Below are 12,521 nucleotides of genomic sequence, written 5' to 3'. Positions count from 1 at the left end.
TGCCGACTATTGTCAATATTGCAACACCATCAGGCAAGCCGGGGTCACTCAAGACCAAATCAGGGAGATTCTCTTTCCCTTCTCTTTAACTGGAAAGGCTAAATTGTGGTTTAATGGCTTAAATAGAACTACACTTGGTATAACTGACTAGGAAACTCTTGTTTTGAATTTCTATAACAAGTACTATCCTGCAGAGAGAACAGCAGTACTACGGGGTGCGATTCAGAACTTTACCCAAGAAGCCGATGAGTCTTTATATGAGGCTTGGGAGAGGTTCAAGGACTTACAAAGAGAATGCCCTCACCATAATTTAGCGTAATGGTAGTTAATCCAAGCCTTTTATAACGGCATTAGAAATTCTTCTAGAATAATTTTAGACTTTGCAGCTAGTGGGAGATTTATGAATCTTAATGTTGATGATGCAGGTCAGGTTATTGAAGATATGGCGATACACAATTCGCAATATGGGAATCCCAGAGGATTTTCTAACAAGGGGAAGCATAGTGTCGACTCTGTATCCTTTTTGCAAGCTCAACTAACCTCTATTTGCCTAAAATTAGATAATCTGAGCACTGCTAATGTAGCTAATGTTTCTGCGATTAATAATAATTCTAATGAGGCTTTCTGTGAAAATTGTGGTATTATAGGTCATTGGGAGCAGGATTGCAGGAGTTCCGTGGAGCAAGTTAATGCCTTCCAAGCTTATAGGCAGAATAACCCATACTCCAACACTTACAATCCTGGGTATCGGAATCATCCATACCTTTCCTACCGGAGCACTAATGTTCAAAATCCACCACCACAAGAACCACAGGCGCCACAGCAACAACAGCAAAAATATTATCATCCCAATGCTAGCCAGAAGAACCAGCCACAACAACCCTCCTCATCTTCCGACCCTTCTCTGGCGGAAATTAGAGCAATGTTGGTTAATATGCAAAAGCACGTGGAGAGTAGAGATGCGACAATTGATCAAATTCTAGCGCATAATAAAATTGTAGATAATCAAATTACGCAACTCTCCGCTACTCTATAAGCCCGCCAACAGGGAGCTCTGCCGGCACAGCCGACTAGGCCTACGGATCAAGCATTTGCAATTACTCTAAGGAGTGGTTCAAACTATGAAGGGTTTTGTTGAAAGGAATGGTGTCCTTCGAACAAGTGTATTATTCTGATAGCGGGTTCAGAATTATTAGAAAGCTAATATATTCAGCAAGGTCAAGTGATCGGAATGCCTGGGTGGAGGCCGCTTCCGATCAGTAATATTAATATAATTAATATTACAGCTTAATCTTGACTGAACCCTTCGGGTCACACCCAAGCAAAATATACGAACTGACTCGACGAATTAATTCGGAAGAAATTAATTCGTCGCCCGAGTTTTAAACATTTAGACGTCGAAAATTCGAGTTGGAGCGTCGAAACCGAGCGTCGGAGAATCTCAAATGTCGAGCCAAAATTTAGGATTTGGCGAGACGGGAAAATGCATCAAGTAACAAGTAAAATCCTAGCCACGCAAAAGGCTAGGAGTGCATGCCCAATAGGAGCATGCCACGTGGCAGCACACATGGCAAAACGCCATGTGGCAGCACACGTGGCCACCACGTTGGCAGCCGCCAAGTGGCAGCAGCCACATTGGCAGCCACCTAGTGGCAGCGTGCCATGTGGCAGCGCCGCGCCACGGTGGCGACACATGTGGCAATAGCCGTGGACCCGGGTTGAGGGGTCATGGACACGGGCCAAAATAAAATGGGCCAACCGAACCCAACTTGGGGCTCAAGGTTGGGTGACACATGGTTACTTCACATTGCATGTGAAATGCCTTGGGGACCAAGTGAGAAAGTGGTCCACACCTAACTATGTGACACTTGTTACTTGTTCCTTTGTTTATTTAACTAAGGGTTGAATTCACCAATCTTTCCATGTGGGATCTTTTTGTGAAAAGTCCCACATTGAAAGATGAGTGAAATTCACAAGGCATACTTCCTTATAAATAGTCATGGCATGGCTTGAGAATTCTTTGCTTGAGTGGGAGTTAGAAAGAGCATTCCATATTTTTGGGAAAACTCTTAAACTCTAATAACACTCGGGTTTTGGTCGGACCTTGCTAACTCCAAGGTAGCGGACCTTAAAGTCGTGTTCGTCCTTTGTGGGTGGATACCGTTGGAGGCACGGCGCTTGCGGTGCTCGAAGCTTTCAAGTAAGAGCCCGTTTTTGTAAGGGCGAAGCTCGCTTCGAGGGTAAGATTCGTTCTTCCTTTCTTGTGATTATTTATTTATGCTTTATGGTTTTATTAATTGCAAGTGGTTCCTTGGGTCGGGGTTGTTTCCACGGTGAGTCGGACTTACCAAACCCCAACACCTCTATGCCCAGAGTTGATGAACCTGTTTTATTAAAAAATGCTGATCTTGATTCCATTAAACCAAACAATGTAGTTGATAGCCCTACACGACTAAAGGATAATACTAACATATCTAATTCTACATTGCAGGGTACAACTCCAGAGAAGGTGGCTACTCCAGACAAGAATAAGAATGCTCCAAAGCCAATTATCAAACTTCCTTTCCCCAATCGTCAATTGAAGACAAACTTGGATAAGCAGTTTGGTAAGTTCCTGGAGGTGGTAAAAGATTTGAAGGTAACAGTTCCCTTTACTGAATTGATCACACAAATCCCCTCGTATGCAAAATTTATGAAAGAAATATTGACGAGAAAAAGGTCTATTAGTGAGGTAGAGACAGTAGCTTTCACTGCAGAGTGTAGTGTCGTACTTCAAAATAAGTCTCCACCTAAATTAAAAGATCCGGGTAGTTTTTCTATCCCTTGTCATATTGGCAATCTCTTGATTGATAATGCATTATGTTATTTGGGTGCTAGTGTTAGCGTCATGCCATTATCTGTGTGTTCTAAGTTGAATATGGGTAAGTTAAAAGCTACCAATATAACTCTACAAATGGCCAACCGTTCTTTCAAATACCCCTTAGGTGTTTTAGAGGATGTCCCCGTTAGAGTAGGTAAATTTTATATACCTGTAGATTTTGTTGTTCTTGATATGGCTGAGGATATGCAAACCCCAATTATTTTGGGTAGACCATTCCTTAACACTGCAGGAGCAGTCATAGATGTAAGTAGTGGTAAGTTAACACTATCAGTAGGGGATGATAAAGTTGTTTTTAATCTGAATAATGCCCTTAAAAGCTCCATGACTGAGGAGAAATGTTTCAGTGTTAATGTGGTTGTAAATTATTCTAACAAGCCCCAAGCTCTTGAAAAAGATCCCTAGGAGGCGGTATCTTGTGATGCATCCTTTTCAGATGAGATAGACAAATGGCAGAAGGAATTCGATGCAATAGAAAGAGCACTCTACAATGTTGGTCTTGGTTCCGAGGATGAACAAGTGGAACCGATCGAGCAAGTTGTGCGAATCGAGCCTACGGTAAGTGTTCCGCCAGATCGAGTTGCAAGTGTTGAACGCAATGACAATTTGAAGCAACATTCGATCGAAGAAGGGTTTTTAGTGCCTAGCATTGAAGATCCCCCAGTCCAAGTCAAGGAGGATCCACCAGATAAGGCGATTTGGCGTCCCACAGGTTTTGTCAGGAAGCCGCATCGCAGCCTAAACATTGCTAGACCGGGTGAGAAACCACCTGATCAAGCGTTAGGCCAAGGGTCCTAGAAATTGTCTTTGGTAAGAAGGTCGTGCGGGACCTAGATAAACCAGCGCTTTGCGGGAGGCAACCCGTATTTTTAATGATTTTTAGTCTAGTTTTTCTTTTCTTTTTCTTATGAGAGGAGAGATGAGGGAATTTCATGAGTTTTATGAGTGTTTGTAAAGGTTTGAAGGAAAAGAGTTAGCCAATTTTTTGAAAAAAGAAGAAAATTAATATTTCGCCGATTTAGTCTCGGGCCCGACCGGGCGAAGCTCGCCCGATCGGGCGCGAGAGCAAGGATCTAAAAATAAGAAATTTCGCCCGACCGGGCGAGTGGCGCCCGATCGGGCGCGAAACTTGAAGTTTACGGACTTAATTGTCCGCCCGATCGGGCAAGCCTCGCCCGACCGGGCGCGAGAAAGGCGAAAATTTTGACTTACAGATCGCCCGACCGGGCGCGAGAGCTAGAAGGAATCAGAACTAAAGATCGCCCGATCGGGCGAATGGCGCCCGACCGGGCGCAAATATAAGGCAAATCAGATCGCTCGACCGGGCGAAGGCCGCCCGACCGGGCGAGAGTATCAGCTAGGAAAATTTATCAGATCGCCCAACCGGGCGACCCACCGCTCGACCGGGAGCGAGTGGTTCCGCGTCTTTTTCTTCCCCCTTTTCTTCTTTCTTTCTCCATTCCTTCTTTCCTCCATTACTTTTTCTCTCTAAAACTCAAATTTTCTCTGCCTTCTCTCTAAGATTTCTCCTCTATTTCTTACCCAAATTCAAAACTCTTTACATATTTGTGATCCTCTCTTCATCCTCTTCACTTTCATATAAAAAATTTTCAGTTTTAATTCAATAAATTTTCAAACCCATTTCTTGAACATGGCATCAAAGAGGGCTAGGTCCATTTTTGGTAGGAGCTCAAGTTCGAGGGAGGAATAGGACCCGGACTTGCAACTCCCGTATTGGCCGACGATCCGGATTGTGAGCCGGGAACAAAAGGAACGGCTAGAGCATTTGGTCGGTCGTGAGGTAATTCCTTCTCGGTGGTTACACCGCCCTACCTTAGAATCATTTGGTTTGTATGGTTTTGTTAAACGATTTTTGAATGACATTGGCATGAGAAAATTTGTTGACATGCACTATCCTACATACCGAGAACTTACCTGTGAATTCCTGTCCACTTTTCATGTTGTTAGTAGTAGGAATGGGCCAAATTTATTTTTCAGGTTAAATAATAGAAATATTAGTTTAACTTTTGTGGAATTTTGTAAAATTTTTGAATTAAATTCTAAATTATCTCACCAGTGGCATGCGGACTATAAAATGGGTGACTTATATTATGCTTTGACTGGTTTACCTGCCCCCGACCCCCAACATGCTAGTACCAAACCTATTCACCACCCTGTCCCAAAAATCTGGCAAAGATTTGCGGGTTTGTGTTTTTTAGGTAGGGCCGAGCCTCATAACGCTCAAACTAACGAACTAGCTGTCATAGGACACTATGTATACGGGTACGGGAAATTGAACATAGGTAGGTTTATAGTTCACCTTTTGAGTAGGCATGCCACAGCCAGCACCACTTCCAAGTCCCCTATCCGTTTAGGTGGCCTTATCACTCGAATAGCGGTCAAAAAGGCCGGTTTTGTAGTAGACGGACCCCACCAGCTGACCAACTGTAGACTAGATACCTACATGACTGCTAGGTATTTTGAGGATGTGGGGTGGGTTAGACCGGATAGCGAGCAGACACCCTTTTGGTGTATTCGGACTGGGAACGAGCAACATTTGCCCATTTTTCCCCTACCCAGTCCAGACTTGACTGCCTTTCCCCTAGGGCAACTTTCTTACACTTATGATGTTTTAGTTGCCAACGCTAGGGGGCAGGCACCACCACCACTAGTTCCACCACCCCAGCCTCAGCCCGAGGTGGCTTTCTCTCCACCTCGTATGTCCCATTCCGTCCCTCATGTTGACTCTGACCCAGTTTGGGATCTTCAAAGTATAGGTCAGGCCCTAGGACGTATCGAGCATTCACATACTAACCTTAGGAGGATGGTAGGCTCCATAGACTAGAGGTTAGGGTACCTAGAGAGGAACCAGGGTAGAGCTCTCTACCCTATGTACGATGATTATGCTCGTTGGGGCAACATTCCCGATGAAGCTATTCACCCTGACTGGTTTCAGCCTCCACCCCAGGGATACGATAGGGATCCCACTGCCCGTGGTATTTACACTGACTATTCTTCTTTCTTCGGGTACGGGCAGGACATTCCTTTCGGGGGACCGGCGGGGGGAGTTTTCACGCTGATTATTTTGGTAGTAGCTCTTCTGGTGCAGGTGGTGCAGGTGGCAGTGGAGGTGCGGGTTTCGGCTCGATGGATGAGGATGATGAGGACTAGCTATGCTGGGCTAGTTTCCAAGCCAATGAGGACATTGTCTGATTCTTGCTTGGGGGAGATTTTGGTTTGGTATTTTTCTTCTTCTCTTTTCTTTTATTTTTGGTGTGTTTTCATAGGTTAGTTTTATTGCTTTCTTATCTTTAAAAATACAAAAAAATTGAAAAATAAAAAAAAAATCCAAAAATACGTTCCAATGAATTATAAATTATGCTTCCCTGTGCCCCTTACTTGAGAAAATTGTTTTGATTCTTGGTATTTGATGATAGGCATTGTGGATTAGTTGATCATGATTTGATGTTTGATTGCCTTGAAACCTTTACATGCGTCAATTTTGTCCGACTACTTGTGAATATAGTGCCTGACTAGTTGATTTGGTAAGGAATGTGTGATAGTTCCATAGTTCCTGGTATGTCAATGAATTTGAGTATTGGTTTGAAACTTTTAGTAATATTTATATGATTCATTATTATGCACATTGTGGAGGACGAAGGCATTTGTTCTTTTAGGTAGCCTCCAGTTATTGTAGATACATTTGTTCCCTTCTTGCTACCCATGTTGTTGCCTTGACCTTTTTGTTGTTTATTAGCCGCATTACAAGCCTATTTTGCCCCATTGGTTACTAGTCTCAAGCTTGGCTTGGGGGAGCCATTAGTGAGTGAGGTGAGGGAGTTTGTAGTGTGCTTATTATTAGCACAATTTGGGTGGGATTTGAGAAGTTGTTTTGTTGTTATTCATGTTTATTTTTGATGAGTTTGAGAGTTATATTTTCTTGAAAAAATAAAGCATGATATTATGAAAAAAAAGAGAAGTTCAAAGAAAAAAAAGATATGAAAAAAATAAGTGGACTTCGAAAAGAAAAAAAATGTTCAAATGTTCTAGTTGGAGGTTGATCAAAAGAAAAAAATAAGAGTTTCATTGAAAAAAAATATTCAAGTTTGGAAAATAAAGTTGTTTATTCACTCTATTTCTTCATTATTATATCTTATGAGTGAAAGTGTAAGTGTTGGGATTATTTATTATGATTGGAGTATATTTGGTTGATGTTAGAGTTGGTTATGTAGGAGATGTGTGATCACTATTTATTTTGATCATGGGTTTTATTAGGATATGGCTCCTTTAAGCATAGCTTTTCTCTCACTTATTCCCAAATTTATCCTACCCTTTACCCTAGCCTTACATTACAAGCTTTAAAGACCTTCTGACCTTTGTGCATAGAATTGTATGAATGTGAAATTGTTGTTTATCAATGCAAGTTATGATTTGGCATATTTCGAGTCGACTAGTAGGATGAGCGTTCAATGTTTTTATACACACGAGAGTGTGAGTTGGGAGGGCATTGTTCACATAAAATTGTTGGATGGAGAGCGATCGAGTACATATTTTACTCGCCACATAAATGAGAGTTGAGTGTGTGAGCACTAGTCTTGAATTCTATATGCTCTTGTGGTTTAATCTGTTTGACAATTGTTAGGGAAGAAAGGTAATTGGATGGACTTGATTAGTTAACTCTAAAGCATGTTTATTTGATTTACCCTGGATCGTTTGTGCTTGATTTTTACTTTTTGGGGTGAAGCATATTTATTGATTCATTGATGAGATATTTGCTTAGGGACAAGCAAAGGTTTGGCTTGGGGGAGTTTGATGTGTCTATTTTATATAGTATTTTACCCCCGTCCCTTGGTCATAATTAGTAGTGTTTTTGGCTCTTTAGAGCCACTTTTATTACTAATTGGTATTTTCTAGTGTTTTCGTAGATTTGGTTGACTTTTGCAGGGATTTATGCTTTTAGAGTATTTTCCCGAGATATTTTGGAGCAATCACGAGCATTGGAGAAGCACGACCAAATCCAATAGCCCAGGGCCGGTTAGAGCCATCGAACCGGTGATTAAGGGCTCGGTATAGGTGATACCGGGGCATTTGGACCGAATATTCAAGACCGGAAGAGGAAACCCAGATTGGTCCGAAGAATTGGAGCCCAATCGAAGTCCAAATAGTGGACCAAATGAGCTGCCCGGCCAAAGAGGCTGGCGCCCGGAGGCGCGCCCGGCCGGGCGGGAGAAGCTTAGGCAGGCGCCCGGTGACGCGCCCGGCCGGGCACGAGATTAGTATTAGGGAGCAAAAAGGCGCGCCCGATCGGGCGGTGCCTCGCCCAATCGGGCGCGTGTATTTCTTAGTAGACGATTAGCGTCGTTTTAATTTGTTTTAGTTTAGGATTTTGTACGGAGTATAAATACTCCTCCGTAATACGATTTTAATATCTCTTCTTCTTCTCTTTTCACTTTTCTTTACTCTCTTAGTTATTCTCTTAGATTTCTTTTCTCTTAAACCTTTGTTCTTAATTCTACTCTTAATTCCAGATTTATTTTGGTAACGATTTCTCTTTCCTTAATCTTAGTTATTTATTTTATTCCTTTCATCATGATTTATTTTATTACTTTGATTAGTTTAGTTTTTAATATATGTGAGTAGTTTAATTTCTAGGGTTTATGGAGATCTAATAAATAATATGAAGGGGTAATTTGTTGTTGTTAATTATCAATGCTAGATTAATTTCCTATTGATTAATTTAATGCTCTGTGACTAGATTAGGCCTATCTTTTATGCATGAGTTTGACAATATTGATTCAAGATTCGAGAGATGAGAATTGATGTTTAGGTCTAGTTTCAATAGGCAGATTAATTTATAAATGGTTAAGTCGAGATTCGAGAGATGAGATTTAATACCGATAAATTAATTGTGTGATTGTAATACGTAGCGAAAGCCCTTTACAATCTGGTTAATTGATGCATTGATGATTGACTATTATTTATTATTGGTATTGCAGGATAATTTCTTATTGGATTGTTTTAATGTTTTACAATTGCGGCTTGTAAAAGTATAGCAATATTAAATTGATGAATCGAGCAGATGTTAATTTGATATTAAAGGCTATTTTCAATAAGAATTTAGATCTAGTAAATTGCGAGAGCCTGTTAGATCTATGTTGATTAATAAATTGCGAGAGCCTGTTAATCATGTTATTTATGCAATGTCAATGATTGATTACTATGTTTTACCCTGGAGTATTATTTATTGGTGAACCTATGCCCTAGATCCTTTTATATATTATTTTCTCCCTATTCCTATTCTTTGTAGTTTAGTTTCATACTCAAATATAAATATTGGTTACTTAGATAATTTAGATTATAATAATTAATTTAGGAGTAAAAAGACTTGTTTCCCTGTGAAGATCGACCCTACTTCCCTATCTACTTTAGTTAGAGGACTTAGGAATTATTTTTGATTAGGGGATACGACTTTACCCTGTCAATGATACTAGAAAAAGATGGACAAAAGAAAGAAAATTTACTCCATTTTCTGTAAGCTATAAAGAATTGTTAGAAAAATAAAATGAAAAAGGCTTACTTGCGCCAACAGGGCCGACACCACCCACTCCACCAAAAAGAAGATTTCCTCAATGGGATGGTAATGCTTATTGTGCTTATCAAAGAGGCGTTGGACATGATACTGAACATTGCTATGTCTTAAAGCACAAAATACAAGATTTAGTAGACGATGGGAGAATTCCCACGCCTAAACCATATGGGAAGTGATATGTTCAATCCTTGGGACTATATCACACCTATAGGAGAACCTCTATCCACAATACTCATAGGGGCAACTAATGAAGTATGTGGACTATGGGACGGCGACTTTCAAGACTTATATGTCTCTAAGTATGCCGTCGTCCCACCTCCATCTTGTTTACAAAATGAAACAAATGGAGCGCTTGATTGGGATCATTTCTTGGGGAAGTCGCAAGATTTATCGAATCTCTCCTTGCATGAACAATGGCATCAAGCACGGCTCATGGAACACCTTGAAATGGAGGCACTTTCAAAGCCTCTAAAAGAAAGTTGGTTTGTGAGTCCTACAACTAACCCAAACGAGATAGATCGTTTAACTCGTTCTGGGCGAGTCTACTAAGCACCACCACCAAATGGATCTTCGACCATACAAAATCAAACTCAAGGTCAAGTACAAAATCCAATACCACCTCCACTTGAGGTTGAAGATCCATTGGTTAAACAACTTCGCTAATCCAAGGCGAATGTTAGCATTTGGGAACTCCTAAGTACTTCTAAAAAACATTAGAATTCTCTCATGAACGCTCTAACGGCTTTGTCTGTAAGCACAGACACAACCCCTCAGGATCTCGTTAGCTTGCTTACTGGCAAGAAATCCGACAAATCAATCATTTTTACTAATGATGATTTGCCTTCAAAAAACACTACCCACAACAATGCATTATACTTAACTGCGGGATGCAAGGGATACAATATCCCTCTAACTTTGGTAGACAATGGGTCAGCTGTAAACGTATGCCCATTACAAACGGCAAAATACTTAGGCCTTAATCTAGAAAAATATTTTCAATCAACAACACAAAGCATTAGGGCCTATGACAATTCGAGAAGATCGGTGTGTGGAACTGTTAAGCTACCAATTACCACATAACCAATTCAAAAGATGATTGAATTCCATGTTATGGACAAAAAACCTACATTCAACCTTCTACTTGGACGTCCTTGGATACATGAGCTTGGTGCAATACCATCCTCACTTCATCAAATGATTAGGTTGAACTATCAAGGGCTTTCTATGACTATACATGCTTCTCCACTCAAAATAGCAATAAATGATCAATCACTCTTAGAAATAAATCATGATAATGATGAAGAGAACATGTGGGTATTTGCCGCAGAGCCAATCTACACAATTGAAATGGAAGAAGACTTTGAAGAACCATTCAAGCTTGATCCATACTCCACCGGGATAGTAAACAACATCTTACTCAAGAGTAGTTACTTTCCTAGGATGCCTTTGGAAATAGGAATGAAGAAATCTCTCTTACTTCCTATACCAAAGAAAATATTCTTTTTTGGATTGGGATATAAACCAACCAAAGAAGAATTGGAGTCTCACGATGCGAAAAACAAAGCACGTAGAGACAATAATAAGAAAGGGATAATCACTTTACTCCCATCCTACCAACAAACCCTTAATAGACAATTCATTAGGAAGGGAGAAGATTACCCGTGCTACAACTTTCCAGAACCCTTAGTTCTGGAAGGAATCAAGAAGCATGGATTTGAAATATTTCATGATTGCTACTACTTGGATGACGATCTTAGTCACGTTAAATTAAAACACCCAACTCCAGGGTGCTATAATGGGCAAGCATTTAACTTGCTATTTGGACTAGAGCAAAATCATGTCGCTATAATGACCAATCAAAACGCCATTCAAGATGAAGCTTTTGACCCAACCTTGTTAATCACCCCTTCAAATGAAAATTTTGAGCATGGATGGAGGAAATATTTCAAATGGACCAATCACAAAGGCGATAAGCTGAAAATCGTCACAGGCGAAGGGAAGATATTTGAAGAATCGGACGATAAATATATTATAAACTCTAGGGAATGTGAAAATCTAGGCCTTGTGGCCATTACTGAGTCTTTATTTTCTAGTTCTAAGGACGAAGATCCCAAAAAGGATTCTTATCTTGATGTATTCTCTTTTGATTTTAATAATATGAGCTCTATTTCCGAGTATATGCCATCTCTTGAATCTTTCGAATGCTATAACAATCAATCTAATGAAGACGATAACATTAATAAATTGGTTGAACTAATGAATGAACGAGAACAAAAGAACCCTATCGTTGAAGAAACTGAAATAGTTAATATAGGAACTAATGAAAATAAAAGAGAAGTCAAAATTGGCTTAACGCTAAATCCGGAAGAGCGATCGACCCTCATATCGACGCTCAAAGAATTCGAAGACGTGTTTGCTTGGTCATACAAGGACATGCCTGGAATAGATAGGGAAAATGCGGAACATACCATTCCCTTGAACTCTACTTCTAAACAAGTAAAACAAATACTTCGACGAATGAAACCTGATGTCGCATTAAAAATAAAAGAAAAAGTACAAAAAACAGTTGGACGCAGGTTTTATTCGCGTATGTAATTACCCAGAATGGGTAGCGAACATCGTCCCAGTCCCTAAAAAGGATGGACGAGTTCGCATGTGTGTCGACTTTAGGGACCTTAATAAAGCTAGCCCTAAAGACAATTTTCCTCTACAACATATTGATATATTAGTAGATAACACGGCTGAACATGCGATGTTATCCTTTATGGATGGATATGCAGGTTACAACCAAATTTTAATGGCAAAAGAAGACGAAGAAAAGACATGCTTTATGACCCCTTGGAATACATATTGCTACACAGTCATTCTATTTGGTTTAAAAAATGCAGGAGCTACGTACCAAAGAACGGCTACGACTCTCTTGCATGATATGATGCATAAAGAAATAGAAGTGTATGTGGATGATATGATCGTAAAGTCCAAATATAGAATGGGACATATAAAAGCTTTACGCAAATTTTTCACTCGCATAAAAGAATACAAAATGCGATTGAA

The 12,521-nt window shown here is 40.3% G+C and overlaps 1 non-coding gene across 1 annotated transcript; it reads right to left on the bottom strand.

The window, feature by feature from the left end:
* Positions 1 to 205: 205 nt before the first annotated feature.
* On the bottom strand, positions 206 to 312 carry LOC145625846 (small nucleolar RNA R71). The gene has a single exon (XR_014110745.1). It is a non-coding gene; the product is annotated as a small nucleolar RNA R71 (small nucleolar RNA).
* Between the last annotated feature and the right edge of the window lie 12,209 nt (positions 313 to 12,521).

Source organism: Chenopodium album, chromosome 3 (genome assembly GCF_948465745.1).
Source record: "Chenopodium album chromosome 3, dcCheAlbu1.1, whole genome shotgun sequence".
Taxonomy (NCBI): Eukaryota; Viridiplantae; Streptophyta; class Magnoliopsida; order Caryophyllales; family Amaranthaceae; genus Chenopodium; species Chenopodium album.
Note: the sequence above shows the minus strand (reverse complement) of the source record. Positions and strands in the feature narration are given on the sequence as shown.